Source organism: Arachis hypogaea, chromosome 15, assembly GCF_003086295.3.
Source record: "Arachis hypogaea cultivar Tifrunner chromosome 15, arahy.Tifrunner.gnm2.J5K5, whole genome shotgun sequence".
NCBI lineage: Eukaryota > Viridiplantae > Streptophyta > Magnoliopsida > Fabales > Fabaceae > Arachis > Arachis hypogaea.
The window spans coordinates 90,971,038-90,987,309 of NC_092050.1; the positions used below are offsets into that span (position 1 = coordinate 90,971,038).

The 16,272-nt window shown below is 39.2% G+C and overlaps 1 non-coding gene across 1 annotated transcript; it reads right to left on the reverse strand.

The window, feature by feature from the left end:
* Window positions 1–853: 853 nt before the first annotated feature.
* On the reverse strand, window positions 854–961 carry LOC112753977 (small nucleolar RNA R71). The gene has a single exon (XR_003178335.1). It is a non-coding gene; the product is annotated as a small nucleolar RNA R71 (small nucleolar RNA).
* Between the last annotated feature and the right edge of the window lie 15,311 nt (window positions 962–16,272).

Genomic DNA, 16,272 nt, shown 5'->3' on the forward strand with positions numbered 1-16,272 from the left:
TTTCAAAATTTCATTTTAATTAACTAATTATTTTTAATTTTAATTTAATTTAATTTCAATTTTAATTTTAGAATTTTAAATTTAATTTTAAAATATTTTTATTTTATTCTGTTTAATTTTCGAATTATTCTTCTCCCTCACCTCCTTCTATTTATTTATTTAATTACTAACACCCCTCTTCATCTAAGAATTCGAACCTACTCCTAACCCTTGTGTTTGGATTCTCCTTCTTCTATTCTTTTCTTCTTCTACTCACATAAAAGAATCTCTATACTGTGACATAGAGGATTCCATATTTTTTTTTTATTTTCTTTTTTTTCATATGAGCAGGAACAAGGATAAGAACATTCTTGTTGAAGCTGATCCTGAACCTGAAAGGACTCTGAAGAGGAAGCTAAGGGAAGTTAAAGCACAACTCTCTGGAGAAAATCTGACTGAAAATTTCGAAAAAGAAGGAGACATGGCCGAAAATAACAACAATGCAAGGAAGATGCTTGGTGACTTTACTGCACCTAATTCCAATTTACATGGAAGAAGCATCTCAATTCCTACCATTGGAGCAAACAACTTTGAGTTTAAACCTCAATTAGTTTCTCTGATGCAACAGAACTGCAAGTTCCATGGACCTCCATCAGAATATCCTTTTCAGTTCTTAACTGAATTCTTGCAGATCTGTGATACTGTTAAGACCAATGGGGTTGATCCCGAGGTCTGCAGGCTTATGCTTTTCCCGTTTGCTGTAAGAGACAGAGCTAGAGTATGGTTGGACTCTCAACCTAAAGATAGCCTGAACTCTTGGGATAAGCTGGTTAAGGCTTTCTTAGCCAAGTTATTTCCTCCTCAAAAGCTTAGTAAGCTTAGAGTGGATGTTCAAACCTTCAGACAAAAGGAAGGTGAATCCCTTTATGAAGCTTGGGAGAGATACAAGGAACTGACCAAAAGGTGTCCTTCTGACATGCTTTCAGAATGGACCATCCTGGATATATTCTATGATGGTCTGTCTGAGTTATCAAAGATGTCACTGGACCATTCTGTAGGTGGATCCATTCACCTAAAGAAAACGCCTGTAGAAGCTCAAGAACTCATTGACATGGTTGCAAATAACCAGTTCATGTACACTTCTGAAAGGAATCCTGTGAATAATGGGATGCCCATGAGGAAGGGAGTTCTTCAAATTGATACTCTGAATGCCATATTGGCTCAGAATAAAATATTGACTCAGCAAGTCAATATGATCTCTCAGAGTCTGAATGGATTGAAGGAATCATCCAACAGTACTAAAGAGGCATCTTCTGAAGAAGAATCTTATGATCCTGAGAACCCTGCAATAGTAGAGGTGAATTACATGGGTGAACCCTATGGAAACACCTATTGATGACAAGTCATCTTAGCCCATTTTAGCTAGTCTTTTTCTTTAGTTTTCATTAGAATTATGCACTTTCTTGAGCTACAAGCAAGCTAATTGAGTAGATTTTCATGTTTCCCTTGATTGAACCAACCATATGTGAATTCATGCCATTTCATGAGGTTTTGTGCTATATTTGTTGCATATTGTGGAAGATTGAATACCTCATGATTTTGAGCAAAGCTTTGATTAGTTTGGTTGATCAATGATAGGTGAAGAAGGCTTGGAGAAAGGGTGAAGCAAAGAGGAATGGCTAGGAGTGAAGAGAGGACAATGGAATAAGTGAAAATTGAACCGGGTTGCATGAAGTTAGCCCCAACGTTAGCCCCCTAACTTGGAGGCTAACGTTGGGCATGTAAATCACTCCCTGGAAGTGGCCAACGTTAGCTCCAACGTTAGCCCCCTAACTTGGAGGCTAACGTTGGAACTTGAGAGTTTCTCCCCTGGGCACCAACGTTTGCGCCAACGTTAGCCCCCTAACTTGGAGGCTAACGTTGGCACTTGAATCACAAAGGAGGAAGGCCAACGTTTGCGCCAACGTTAGCCCCCTAACTTGGAGGCTAACGTTGGCACCACTAGCACCAAGCATTGCCAACGTTAGGGTCAAAGTTAGACCCCTAACGTTGGCACCAACGTCCAAACCAGGGAATTTAGCTTGCTGATATGAAAAGTTAGGGTCAAAGTTAGACCCCTAACTTTGACCCTAACGTTGAGACTAACTTTGGCTAACTTCAAAAACCGGTTCAATTGGTTCACTTCGGTTCTTCTTCAATCTTCAAGAGCAATCAACCAAGGCCTCTTTCAACCCAATTCCACCAAGAACAAAGGCCCAACTCAAGGCTTGAAGATCATTTTGGAAAGTGTATAAATAGGATAGAATTCAAGTTATTGAGAGAGCTTTCCTTTTAGAATTTTCATAAGAGTTTTTGGGAAGCTTTCTGAGTGAACTTTAATTTCTTGTTTTCATTTGCTTTCAATTGCATTTTACTTTTGTCTTGGATCTTGGATTGGAGAATTGAAGAAATTCTGTTTCAATCTCAATCTTGGATCTCTCTGTTTATTTACTGCTTAATTGAATTTCCGTTTCTGTTACTTACTTCTTCATCTATTCTCTTTGCAATTTACAATTTCCTTGCTATTGTTCTTGTTGGATCTAGGAAGGCATTGAGATCTAGACTTGGTTTTCTAGTCTCTGGGTCCTGAGATCTGAATTTCTCATTTCAATTCCCTGCTTATTGCTTTTTCTGTTCATTTACTTTACTGCTTCAAGATCCGGTTTAATCCCAATTCCCTTTCCCTCTTCTGTTTGATGCAATTTAGTTTTTCTTTGTTTAAATTCTGCAAATCCACATCCCAATTCCCTTTCCATTTCAAGCAATTTATATTCCTTGCACTTTAAGATTCCGCAATTTACATTTCTTGCACTTTAAGTTTCTGCCATTTAATTTCTTGTTCTTTAAGTTTCAGCAATTTACTTTCCCGCTCTCTTTAATTTCATGCAATTTACATTCTGCAATTCACAAATCACCCAACCAAATCTTGATTCGCTTGACTAAATCAACCACTAAACTAAAATTGCTCAATCCTTCAATCCCTGTGGGATCGACCTCACTCCCGTGAGTTTTTATTACTTGATACGACTCGGTGCACTTGCCGGTTAGTTTTGGGTGTTTTGGAAGAGATTCGTTTCTCACCAAAATATCTCATCAAGTTTTTGGCGCCGTTGCCGGGGATTGATTAGATTGACAATGATTAAGTGAGGTGGTGGTCTAGATCAAGCACTTTTTCTTTATTTTTGACTAACCCACTAACTGTTTGAAGTTTTGCCTGAGCTAATAGAAACCTCATTCTAGCAATAGAGTGAAATTTCCTTGGCTCATCCTGCTGAATATGATTTTCATAGTTTGAAAAACAAACGAGAGGAGTGGTTTTCATTCATTTCTCTCTCAAGTTTGCCAACTGTTTGATACTTTGTGTCAACTGATTCTTCAATTATATCCTGGCCTGAATATGCTCTATCTTCACTTGAATTGGTTGTGACCGTGCAGATCATGGAAGGGAACTCAACAAATTCGAGCAATCATGAGAATAATACCCTCACCATGGACGATAATGTAACCCATGGTTCGAAGCAACTATCCACAGCCATGAATGATGTTACCCAATGGTTTGAAGCCTTTCCACAAGGAAGCATTATCGGATGGGAAGAACTGATGAATGGACTCCTAGTCAAATTTAACCCATCACAAAGAGTTGTTAAGCAAGAGGCAGAAGTGCATCCCTTAGAGAAAGAAATTGAAAGTGCTCGTGCAGTAATAAGCCAAAACAAGCAGATGCATCAGCAGACTCTACAACAATTAGATATGATGGCTAAAAAAATCATTGAATTGAGACATGCTGTAGTACATACATACAACCTGACTCAAAGCTCATATGGGTGTAATCAAGCTGAGCAAAGCTCTGGGGCCATGAACCGAGAGCAACAAAGCTATGAGCAACTACAAGCTCCAAGCAATCACTCTAGCATGCTTCAGAACAGGCCTCAGAATGATGTGTACAATCCACCTTGGAGAACTCATTCTAATGGGAGGGGGGTTGAGAACCAAAACCAAAGACCAAGGAACTTCAACTACAACAACCATTCCCCAAACTTGCAAAAACCATACTGCCCACCCTTCCAACCTCAGATACCTCACAACCAACAACCTTCACAACACTATCATAGGACCACCAATTTGGAGATCTTAATAGAGAAAATGATGGAACACCAAGAAATAACAAACAAAAACCAGGAAGCCTCATTAAAGATCCTGGAGAGTCAGATTGGGCAGCTCTCCAAGCAAATTTCTATTGAGAGATCTTTAAGCTCACTACCCAGTGACACAATCTCAAATTTGCAACAACATCACCACACCATCTCACAGAATTCTCAAAGGATTTCCAATCTAGAAAGTGGAGTAGAGAGAATGATGACACATCTAAAAAGGATGAACAAACATTATGAGGACCTACTCGGGGGAATTGAGAAGCAAATAGAACAATTAGCCAAAAACCTCGCAGAAACAAGTAAGAAGGAAGCAAAGCCTCACTTAGTTGGACAATGGGACAAGGAGAAGAAGGCTCAGAATCTGAAATAAGCAAGCACAGAGGATGTCAAGCTAGTGACATTAAAAGAGCGCTTGTTGGGAGGCAACCCAACCTGAGGTAGTTTTCTGTTCATAACTATTTTAATAAAAAGGTTAATTAGCTTATCTACTTTGCAAAGAAGCTAAGTTTGGTGTTGCACACCAAAACAATATAAGGGGGAATGAAAGATTCTAAGTTTGGTGTTTCACCAAAATCCCATCATAAAACACATTCTCATTTTCTGCATAATGTTAGCTTCAAGCATGTTTGATGAACTAGTTAACTATTCTGCTATTTCCTAGTTTTCAGTATTGTCATTTTTGAAAAAGAAAAAGAGTTTTACACATGGTTAATCTAATGCATTGGCAAGGTACTAAGTTTGGTGTTCCCACACCAAAGTAAGTATAAAGGCCCACAAATAAATCATGCAAGCTAACCATTTTTCAAGGGCTTGGGGAACAAGCAACTTTCAATATCATTGCAGAATGTGATACAAGCTTTTGGAGAGATTAAGCATCATCAACCAAAGAAGCAAAAGATGAGCATAAAGGACAGCAATGATGATGATGAGAAGAAGGAAAGCAAGTGAACTCCAACAGGTTGTATTATTAAGTGATTGTTTTACATCAAATATTGCTGTGATTGAAAGTTGGATTGTATCCTGATCTATCCTGCCTATCTGCATAGCATAGTTTTTTTTATTTACCCCTGCCTGCCTACATAGCATAGTCTTTCTTTATAAGTCAATAAGCAAGGTGTCTGATCATTCACAACATTCTTATCTTCAAAACTTGTTTGCACTCAATTTTCAAGAAATGCATCACATGAAAGTTCTTTGAAAAGAAGGATTGAGGAATTAAACAATTTTGAGGCAAGCAAAAGATTAAGAAAAGTGGTGGTTCTGGTTGTGTGATAATGTATTGAGGTTGCATGCTTGTGAAAACTTGCATGGGAGCTCATAGGCGGGACATGAAGTTCAAAGAAGTATTGTGGAGATTCTCAAAAATCTATTGATCCAAGAAGCAGCAAACAAAACAAAAGAAAGAAAAGAAAATACAAAATCAAAAAAAAAAAAAAAAAAAAAAAACATGGTCCAAGGCTTTGAGCATCAATTACTAGGCAGAAAAGAAAGAAGAAACAATGACTCAAAGAGTTGTTAGCCTAGTAAAATGCTTGTGGTTGAAGTGTGTCAAGGAAAGAGGCTTGAGCAAGTAAATCCTCAGGGGTGCTTCAACACCTAATACCTTAAAACCAACTGGTTTAGGAGTATTGATTGAAAGCTTATCTAAAGAGCCGCTTTGAGACATGATACTTAGAGTCGAGACCAAGGCACAGAAACTATAAGCTGCTTCAAGGTGATTACACATAAAGAGATCTCCATGGTACCATTTGGATGAAAATCCTAAGACCTACGACTCCCAATATGTAAGGACTAGTGAGCACTGAAGCCCTTGCATGAGCATATGATTTAGAGTTCACCCCACTGATACTTGATCACTTCACTCACTGCACTTTACAAGTGTTCCTCAATCCATCTTAATTGAAAGAACCTTGGAGCATAAATCTATTTCTTGCTTGGGGACAAGCAAGCTTTAAGTTTGGTGTTGTGATGACAAGTCATCTTAGCCCATTTTAGCTAGTCTTTTTCTTTAGTTTTCATTAGAATTATGCACTTTCTTGAGCTACAAGCAAGCTAATTGAGTAGATTTTCATGTTTCCCTTGATTGAACCAACCATATGTGAATTCATGCCATTTCATGAGGTTTTGTGCTATATTTGTTGCATATTGTGGAAGATTGAATACCTCATGATTTTGAGCAAAGCTTTGATTAGTTTGGTTGATCAATGATAGGTGAAGAAGGCTTGGAGAAAGGGTGAAGCAAAGAGGAATGGCTAGGAGTGAAGAGAGGACAATGGAATAAGTGAAAATTGAACCGGGTTGCATGAAGTTAGCCCCAACGTTAGCCCCCTAACTTGGAGGCTAACGTTGGGCATGTAAATCACTCCCTGGAAGTGGCCAACGTTAGCTCCAACGTTAGCCCCTAACTTGGAGGCTAACGTTGGAACTTGAGAGTTTCTCCCCTGGGCACTAACATTTGCGCCAACGTTAGCCCCCTAACTTGGAGGCTAACGTTGGCACTTGAATCACAAAGGAGGAAGGCCAACGTTTGCGCCAACGTTAGCCCCCTAACTTGGAGGCTAACGTTGGCACCACTAGCACCAAGCATTGCCAACGTTAGGGTCAAAGTTAGACCCCTAACGTTGGCACCAACGTCCAAACCAGGGAATTTAGCTTGCTGATATGAAAAGTTAGGGTCAAAGTTAGACCCCTAACTTTGACCCTAACGTTGAGACTAACTTTGGCTAACTTCAAAAACCGGTTCAATTGGTTCACTTCGGTTCTTCTTCAATCTTCAAGAGCAATCAACCAAGGCCTCTTTCAACCCAATTCCACCAAGAACAAAGGCCCAACTCAAGGCTTGAAGATCATTTTGGAAAGTGTATAAATAGGATAGAATTCAAGTTATTGAGAGAGCTTTCCTTTTAGAATTTTCATAAGAGTTTTTGGGAAGCTTTCTGAGTGAACTTTAATTTCTTGTTTTCATTTGCTTTCAATTGCATTTTACTTTTGTCTTGGATCTTGGATTGGAGAATTGAAGAAATTCTGTTTCAATCTCAATCTTGGATCTCTCTGTTTATTTACTGCTTAATTGAATTTCCGTTTCTGTTACTTACTTCTTCATCTATTCTCTTTGCAATTTACAATTTCCTTGCTATTGTTCTTGTTGGATCTAGGAAGGCATTGAGATCTAGACTTGGTTTTCTAGTCTCTGGGTCCTGAGATCTGAATTTCTCATTTCAATTCCCTGCTTATTGCTTTTTCTGTTCATTTACTTTACTGCTTCAAGATCCGGTTTAATCCCAATTCCCTTTCCCTCTTCTGTTTGATGCAATTTAGTTTTTCTTTGTTTAAATTCTGCAAATCCACATCCCAATTCCCTTTCCATTTCAAGCAATTTATATTCCTTGCACTTTAAGATTCCGCAATTTACATTTCTTGCACTTTAAGTTTCTGCCATTTAATTTCTTGTTCTTTAAGTTTCAGCAATTTACTTTCCCGCTCTCTTTAATTTCATGCAATTTACATTCTGCAATTCACAAATCACCCAACCAAATCTTGATTCGCTTGACTAAATCAACCACTAAACTAAAATTGCTCAATCCTTCAATCCCTGTGGGATCGACCTCACTCCCGTGAGTTTTTATTACTTGATACGACCCGGTGCACTTGCCGGTTAGTTTTGGGTGTTTTGGAAGAGATTCGTTTCTCACCAAAATATCTCATCACCTATAATCCCTCATGGAGAAATCATCCAAATTTCTCATGGAAGGATCAACAAAAGCCTCAACAAGGCTTTAACAATGTTGGAAGAAACAGGTTTAGCAATAGCAAGCCTTTTCCATCATCCACTCAGCAAAAGACAGAGAGCTCTGAGCAGGATCCATCTAGCTTAGCAAACATAGTCTCTAATCTATCTAAGGCCACTCTAAGTTTCATGAATAAAACGAGGTCCTCCAATAGAAATTTGGAGGCACAAGTGGGCCAGTTGAGTAAAAGGGTCACTGAAACCCCTCCTAGTACTCTCCCAAGCAATACAGAAGAGAATCCAAAAAGAGAGTGCAAGGCCATTAATTTAACCATCATGGCCGAACCTACAAGGGAGGGAGAGGACGTGAATCCCAGTGAGGAAGACCTCCTGGGACATCCAGTGATCAACAAGGAGTTTCCCTCTGAGAAACCAAAGGAATCTGAGGCTCATCTAGAGACCATAGAGATTCCATTGAACCTTCTTATGCCATTCATGAGCTCTGATGAGTATTCTTCTTCTGAAGAGAATGAAGATGTCACTGAAGAGCAAGTTGCCAAGTACCTTGGTGCAATCATGAAGCTGAATGCCAAATTATTTGGTAATGAGACTTGGGAAGATGAACCTCCCTTGCTCATCAATGAACTAAGTGATCTGGATCAACTGAGATTGCCTCAGAAGAAACAGGATCCTGGAAAGTTCTTAATACCGTGTACCATAGGCACCATGACCTTTGAGAAGGCTCTATGTGACCTTGGATCAGGGATAAACCTCATGCCACTCTCTGTAATGGAGAAACTGGGAATCTTTGAGGTGCAAGCTGCCAGAATCTCATTAGAGATGGCAGACAACTCCAGAAAACAGGCTTATGGACAAGTAGAGGACATGCTAGTAAAGGTTGAAGGCCTTTACATCCCTGCTGATTTCATAATCCTGGATACTGAGAAGGATGAGGATGAATCCATCATCCTTGGAAGACCCTTCCTAGCCACAACAAGAGCTGTGATTGATGTGGACAGAGGAGAATTGATCCTTCAACTGAATGAGGACAACCTTGTGTTTAAAACTCAAGGATCTCCTTCTGTAACCATGGAGAGGAAACATGAAAAGCTTCTCTCACTGCAGAGTCAACCAAAGCCTCCAAAGTCAAACTCTAAGTTTGATGTTGGGAGGCCACAACCAAACTCTAAGTTTGGTGTTGAACCCCCACATTCAAACTCTAAGTTTAGTGTTGGGAGGTTCCAACCTTGCTCTGAACATATGTGAGGCTCCATGAGAGCTCACTGTCAAGCTATTGACATTAAAGAAGCGCTTGTTGGGAGGCAACCCAATGTTATCTAATTATATTTATTTATTTTCCATTGTTACTTTATGTTTTCTTTAGGTTGATGATCATGTGAAGTCACAAAAACTACTGAAAAATCAAAAACAGAGTGAAAAATAGAATGAAAAATAGCACACCCTAGAGGAGAACAGTTTGGCATTTAAACACCAGAAACAAGCATCTGTCTGGCATTTAATGCCAGAAATAGGCACCAAGCTGGTGTTTAATGCCAAGAACAAGCATCTACCTGGCGTTAAACGTCAGAACAGAGCATGGAAGTGGCGTTTAACACCAGAAACAGGCAGCAGTCTGGCGTTAAACGCCAGGATTGCATGTATAGGGCGTTTTACACGTCTAAAGGGTACAGGGATAAAAAATCCTTGACACCTCAGGATCTGCGGACCCCACAGGATCCCCTCAGGATCTGTGGACCCCACAGGATCCCCACCTAACCCTATTCTCTCCTCTTCACACCTTTTCATAACTCTCTTCCCCAAATGCCCTTCAATAATCACTTCAATCACTCTTTCCCATCACCCCCTCACCACTCACATCCATCTTCTCTTCTCCATAAACCCCACCTACCTTCAAATTCAAAATATTTTCCCTCCCAAACCCAGCCCTAAATGGCCGAACCCTAAACCCCTCCCCACTTCTATATAAACCCCTCATTCCTTCTTCTATTTCACACAACACAACCCTCCCTCCTTCCACTTGGCCGAAACCTACTCTCTCTCCCTCTCCCCCATTTCTCTTCTTCTTCTACTTCTTTCTTTCTTCTTTTGCTCGGAGACGAGCAAACATTTTAAGTTTGGTGTGGTAAACGCATAGCTTTTTATTTTTCCATGATCATTTATGGCACCTAAGGCCAGAGAAACCTCTAGAAAGAGGAAAGGAAAGGCAATTGCTTCCACCTCTGAGTCATGGGAGATGGAGAGATTCATCTCAAAGGTCCATCAAGACCACTTCAATGAAGTTGTGGCCAAGAAGAAAGTGATCCCTGAGGTTCCTTTCAAGCTCAAGAAGAATGAGTATCCGAAGATCTGACTTGAAATCCAAAGAAGAGGTTGGGAAGTTCACACTAACCCCATTCAACAAGTCAGGATCCTAATGGTTCAAGAGTTCTATGCAAACGCATGGATCACAAGGAACCATGATCAAAGTGTGAACCCAATTCCAAAGCATTGGCTTACTATGGTTCGGGGAAAACACTTAGATTTCAGTCCGAAAAATGTAAGGCTGGCGTTCAACTTGCCAATGATGGAAGAGAACGCATGCCCCTACACAAGAAGGGTCAACTTTGATCAAAGGTTGGACCAAGTCCTCATAGACATATGTGAGGAAGGAGCTCAATTGAAAATTGACAAGAGGCAAGCCGGTTCAACTAAGAAGGCATGACCTCAAACCAGTGGCTAGGGGATGGCTAGAGTTCATTCAACGCTCAATCATTCCTACTAGTAACCGGTCTGAAGTTATTATAGACCGGGCCATCATGATCCATAGTATCTTGATTGGAGAGGAGGTGGAAGTTCATGAGATTATACCTCAAGAACTTTACAAGGTGGCTGACAAGTCCTCCACTTGGGCAAGGTTAGCCTTTCCTCACCTCATATGCCACCTCTGCAATTCAGCTGGAATTGACATAGAGGGAGATATCCTCATTGAAGAGGATAAGCCCATCACTAAGAAAAGGATGGAGCAAATAAGAGATCATGGACCTCAACATGAGCATGAGGAGATTCCTCACCATGAAATCCCTGAGATGCCTCAGGGGATGCACTTTCCTCCACAGAATTATTGGGAACAAATCAACACTTCTCTAGGAGAATTAAGTTCCAACATGGGACAACTAACGGTGGAACATCAAGAGGACTCCATCATCCTCCATGAAACTAGAGAAGATCAAAGAGCTATGAGGGAGGAGCAAGAAAGACAAGGAAGAGACATAGAGGAGCTCAAGAGCACCATTGGTTCTTCAAGGACAGGAAGACGCCACCCTCACTAAGGTGGACTCATTCCTTAATCTCCTTGTCTATTTATTTCCTGTTTTTCGATTTCTGAGCTTTATGTTTATTTATATTTGTGTCTTATTACATGATCATTAGTGTCTAAGTGTCTATGCCTTAAAGTTATGAATATGAATCCATCACCTCTCTTAAATGAAAACTATTTTACAAACAAAAGAACAAGAAGTACAGGGATTCAAATTCATCCTTGAAACTAGTTTAATTATTTTGATGTGGTGAAAATACTTTTTATTTTCTGAACGAATGCTTAAACCGTGCATAAGTCTTTTGAAGTTGATGTTTATGAATGTTAAATATGTTGGCTCTTGAAAGAATGATGAAAAGGAGACATGTTATTTGATAATCTGAAAAATCATAAAAAAATGATTCTTGAAGCAAGAAAAAGCAGTGAATACAAAAGCTTGCAGAAAAAAATAGCGAAAAAAAAGAAAGAAAAAAAAAAGCAAGCAGAAAAAGCCAAAAGCTCTTTAAACCAAAAGGCAAGAGCAAAAAGCCAATAGCCTTAAAACCAAAAGGCAAGGGTAAATAAAAAGGATCCAAGGCTTTGAGCATCAGTGGATAGGAGGGCCTAAAGGAATAAAATCCTGGCCTAAGCGGCTAAACTAAGCTGTCCCTAACCATGTGCTTGTGGCGTGAAGGTGTCAAGTGAAAACTTTAGACTGAGCGGTTAAAGTCAAGGTCCAAAACAAAAAAAGAATGTGCTTAAGAACCCTGGACACCTCTAATTGGGGACTTTAGCAAAGCTGAGTCACAATCTGAAAAGGTTAACCTAGTTATGTGTCTGTTGCATTTATGTATCCGGTGGTAATACTGGAAAACAAAGTGCTTAGAGCCACGGCCAAGACTCATAAAGTAACTGTGTTCAAGAATCAACGTACTGAACTAGGAGAATCAATAACACTATCTGAATTCTGAGTTCCTATAGATGCCAATCATTCTGAACTTCAATGGATAAAGTGAGATGCCAAAACTATTCAAGAGACAAAAAGCTACAAGACCCGCTCATCTGATTGGAGCTAAGTTTCATTGATATTTTGGAATTTATAGTATATTCTCTTCTTTTTATCCTATTTGATTAAGGATAGACGACATAAACTGGCGTTGAACGCTAGTTCCATGCTGCATTCTGGAGTCAAACGCCAGAAACAGGTTGCAAAGTGGAGTTAAACGCCAGAAACAGGTTACAAACTGGCGTTCAACTCCAAGAAAGACCTTTACACGTGTAAAGCTCAATGCTCAGCCCAAGCACACACCAAGTAGGCCCCGAAAGTGGATTTCTGCATCATTTACGCATTTCTGTAAACCCTAGTAACTAGTTTAGTATAAATAGGACTTTTTACTATCTTTGTAGGAGATCTTTGATCAGTTTTATGCTATCTTAGACTTTCATGGGGCAGGCCATTCGGCCATGCCTAGACCATTATCACTTATATATTTTCAAATGGTAGAGTTTCTACACACCATAGATTAAGGTGTGGAGCTCTGCTGTTCCTCATGAATTAATACAAAGTACTACTGTTTTTCTATTCAATTCAAGCTTATTCATATTCTAAGATATCCATTCGCACCCAAGAACATGATGAATGTGATGATTATGTGACGCTCATCATCATTCTCACTTACGAACACGTGCCTGACAAACTCTTCCGTTCTACATGTAAACAAGCTAGAATGAATATCTTTTGGATATCTAATACAGAGGACCGAGTCTGAGATATTAGAATCTTCGGGGTATAAGTTAGAACCCATGGATGGCCATTCTTGAGATCCGGAAAGTCTAAACCTTGTCTGTGGTATTCCGAGTAGGATCTGGGAAGGGATGGCTGTGACGAGCTTCAAACTCGCGAGTGCTGGGCATAGTGACAGACGCAAAAGGATAGTAAATCCTATTCCAGTATGATCGAGAACCGACAGATGATTAGCCATGCAGTGACAGCGCATTGGACCATTTTCACAGAGAGGATGGGATGTAGCCATTGACAACGGTGATGCCCTACATAAAGCTTGCCATGGAAAGGAGTAGGAATGGTTGGATGAAGACAGCAGGAAAGCAAAAGTTCAGAGGAACGAAAGCATCTCTATACGCTTATCTGAAACTCTCACCAATGAATTACATAAGTATCTCTATCCTATTTTAATTATCTTTTAGTACACTATAATCTCTTAATACATTTGAATCTGCCTGACTGAGATTTACAAGGTGACCATAGCTTGCTTCAAGTTGACAATCTCCATGGGATCGACCCTTACTCACGTAAGGTTTATTACTTGGACGACCCAGTGCACTTGCTGGTCAGCTGTGCGAAGTTGTGACAAAGAATTAAGATTATGAACGTGCGTATAAAGTTTTCAGTGCCGTTACCAAGGAATGGAACCGTCACAATTTCTGCGCACCAATTACTCCAGTTGAATGAGCTGGAAGAGTTCAGACTCAATGCTTTCGAAAATGCTAAAATTTATAAAGAGAAAGCAAAAAGATGGCATGACAAAAGGCTGACTTCTAGAGTCTTTGAGGCAGGACAGAAGGTCCTGCTGTTTAACTCTAGGCTCAGATTGTTCCCTGGGAAGTTAAAATCCCGGTGGAAGGGACCATATGGGATCAAAAGTGTGTCACCATATGGTTATGTAGAGCTTCAAGATATTGATTCTGACAAGAAATTCATTGTTAATGGACAGAGAATTAAACATTATCTTGAAGGCAATGTTGAGCAAGAATGCTCAAAGCTGAGACTAAATTAAAAGCTCAGTAAAGTCCAGCTAAAGACAGTAAAGAAGTGCTTACTTGGAGGCAACCCAGCCAATATTAGATGTTTATAACAATTATATAAGTTTATTTAATCTTGTTAATTATGTTTGTTAATGCTTATTAGTGAAAAAGTCAAGGAAATGAAGGTTCAGAACATAAAACAGAAGGATCACAGAGAAAAAGAGCTCACTGGTGTTAAAACGCCAGTAAAGAGGCAAATTGGGCGTTAAACGCCAGAACAGCTAGGGGAGAGGTAATTTCGTTTCCAATTCAATTTTTTTCGAATTTTCTTGTTTTAATTCAAAATTTTCTACATCTAAACATTACAAACATTCAATTTCTAACTTCCATTAACAAAAATTCATAATCTTGTAAATTCCTTTTAATTCTCCTCTAAATTCTTTTCAAATCTTTTTCAAAAACTCATTTATCTTTCCAATTTCTTTTCAAATCTTTTCAATCCATTCATATTATCTTTTATTTCTTAGATGCATAAACAAAAATTCAGATTTAACTTCCTCATATCTTCTTCATATCTCTTAATTTTGAAAACAATCTTCTCTTTTTCATATCATGTTTATTTTTTATCATTCATATCTTTCAAAGCATATCTTTTTCTAAAAATTCGAACCCACTCCCTCCATCCCCTTTATTTATACATTCGGTCATCACCTCTCCTCCCTCATTCGAATCTTTCTCTCCATCTATTCATCTTCTTTCTTTACTTTTGCTTGAGGACAAGCAAACCTCTAAGTTTGGTGTGATCTTCCGTGATCACTGACCAAGATCATGGCTCCTAAAAGAAAACAAACCACTACAAGAGGCAAGAAAGAAAACAATCCAAAACCACAATGGATGCATGAGAGGTTCTGCACTAAAGAACATGTAGATCATTACTTCAAAATTGTGTGTAGAAGATCAGTGATCCCGGAAGTCAAGTTCGATCTGAAAGAAGACAAATATCCGAAGATCCAAGAGCAGATTCGAAATAGAGGCTGAGAAATCCTGGCTAATCCTGAGATGAATGTGGGAAGAAACATGATCCAGGAGTTCTATGTAAATCTGTGGCTAACAGATAAGCAAAGAATGGAGGGAACTGCCTTCCATACTTTTCGAACCATGGTCAGAGGGAAGATTATCTACTTCCATCTTGACAAAGTGAGAGAAGTCCTCAAACTTCCTCAACTACAGGATGATCCAGAATCCTTTAATAGGAGAATGGCTAAAGATAAAAAGTTGGATCAAGTTCTAGAGGACATATGCCTCCCTGGAACCAAGTGGATGACCAATTCAAAAGGTATCCCAAACTAACTGAAGAGAGGAGACCTCAAGCCAGTTGCTAGGGACTGGCTGGATTTTATTGGGCGATCTATACTTCCCACCAGTAACCACTCTAAAGTCACTGTCAAAAGAGCAGTGATGATCCATTGTATTATGCTGGGAAAAGAAGTGGAAGTTCATCAATTAATTCCTTGTAAAATTTACTTATTTGCAAACAAGGAATCCACTGAGGCCAAATTGGCTTACCTAAGCTTGATCAGTCTGTTATGTAAAGATGCGGGGGTACAGATAGGTGTGGATGAGTATATCCCAGTTGAACACTCAATCACCAAAAGGGTAATGGATGGACCTGAAGTTCAAGAGAACCTCATCAAGAGGAGGGCGCATGAGCTCCTCCCAGAAATTCCTCAATTTAACTATTGGGCCCGATTAGAAGCATCTGTCAACAAGCTGTAAGAATCTATAGATCAACTCAAAGAAGAGCAGCAGAATCAGAACAGCATGCTTTGCAAACTGCTCAGAGAACAAGAGAAGCAAGGGCGTGAGCTACATGAACTAAAGCGCCAGAAGCTGTCCCTTGAAGAGTTGGATGTCCCACAAATTGAAGGAGCACCTACCCCTCAAAATCAAGGTTGTCGAGTCCTAACTCTGTGATAACTTTTATTATTAGAAACCTGTTTTAAGAGTTACATAAGTATTAGTATTAGAGTCATTTATTTTTATGTCTTTAATTTCCTTTCTTTTATTATTATTTGTCTGCTTTTATGTTTATTTTATGCCTTATTTTTATCCCATGATCAATAAAATTTAGAGTCTATGTCTTAAAGCTATGAATGTCCTATGAATCCTTCACCTTTCTTAAATGAAAAATATTTTTAATTGCAAAAGAACAAGAAGTGCATGGTTTCAAATTCTATCATGAAATTAGTTTAATTATTTTGATGTGGTGGCAATATCTTTTGTTTTCTGAATGAATGCTTGAATAGTGCATATTT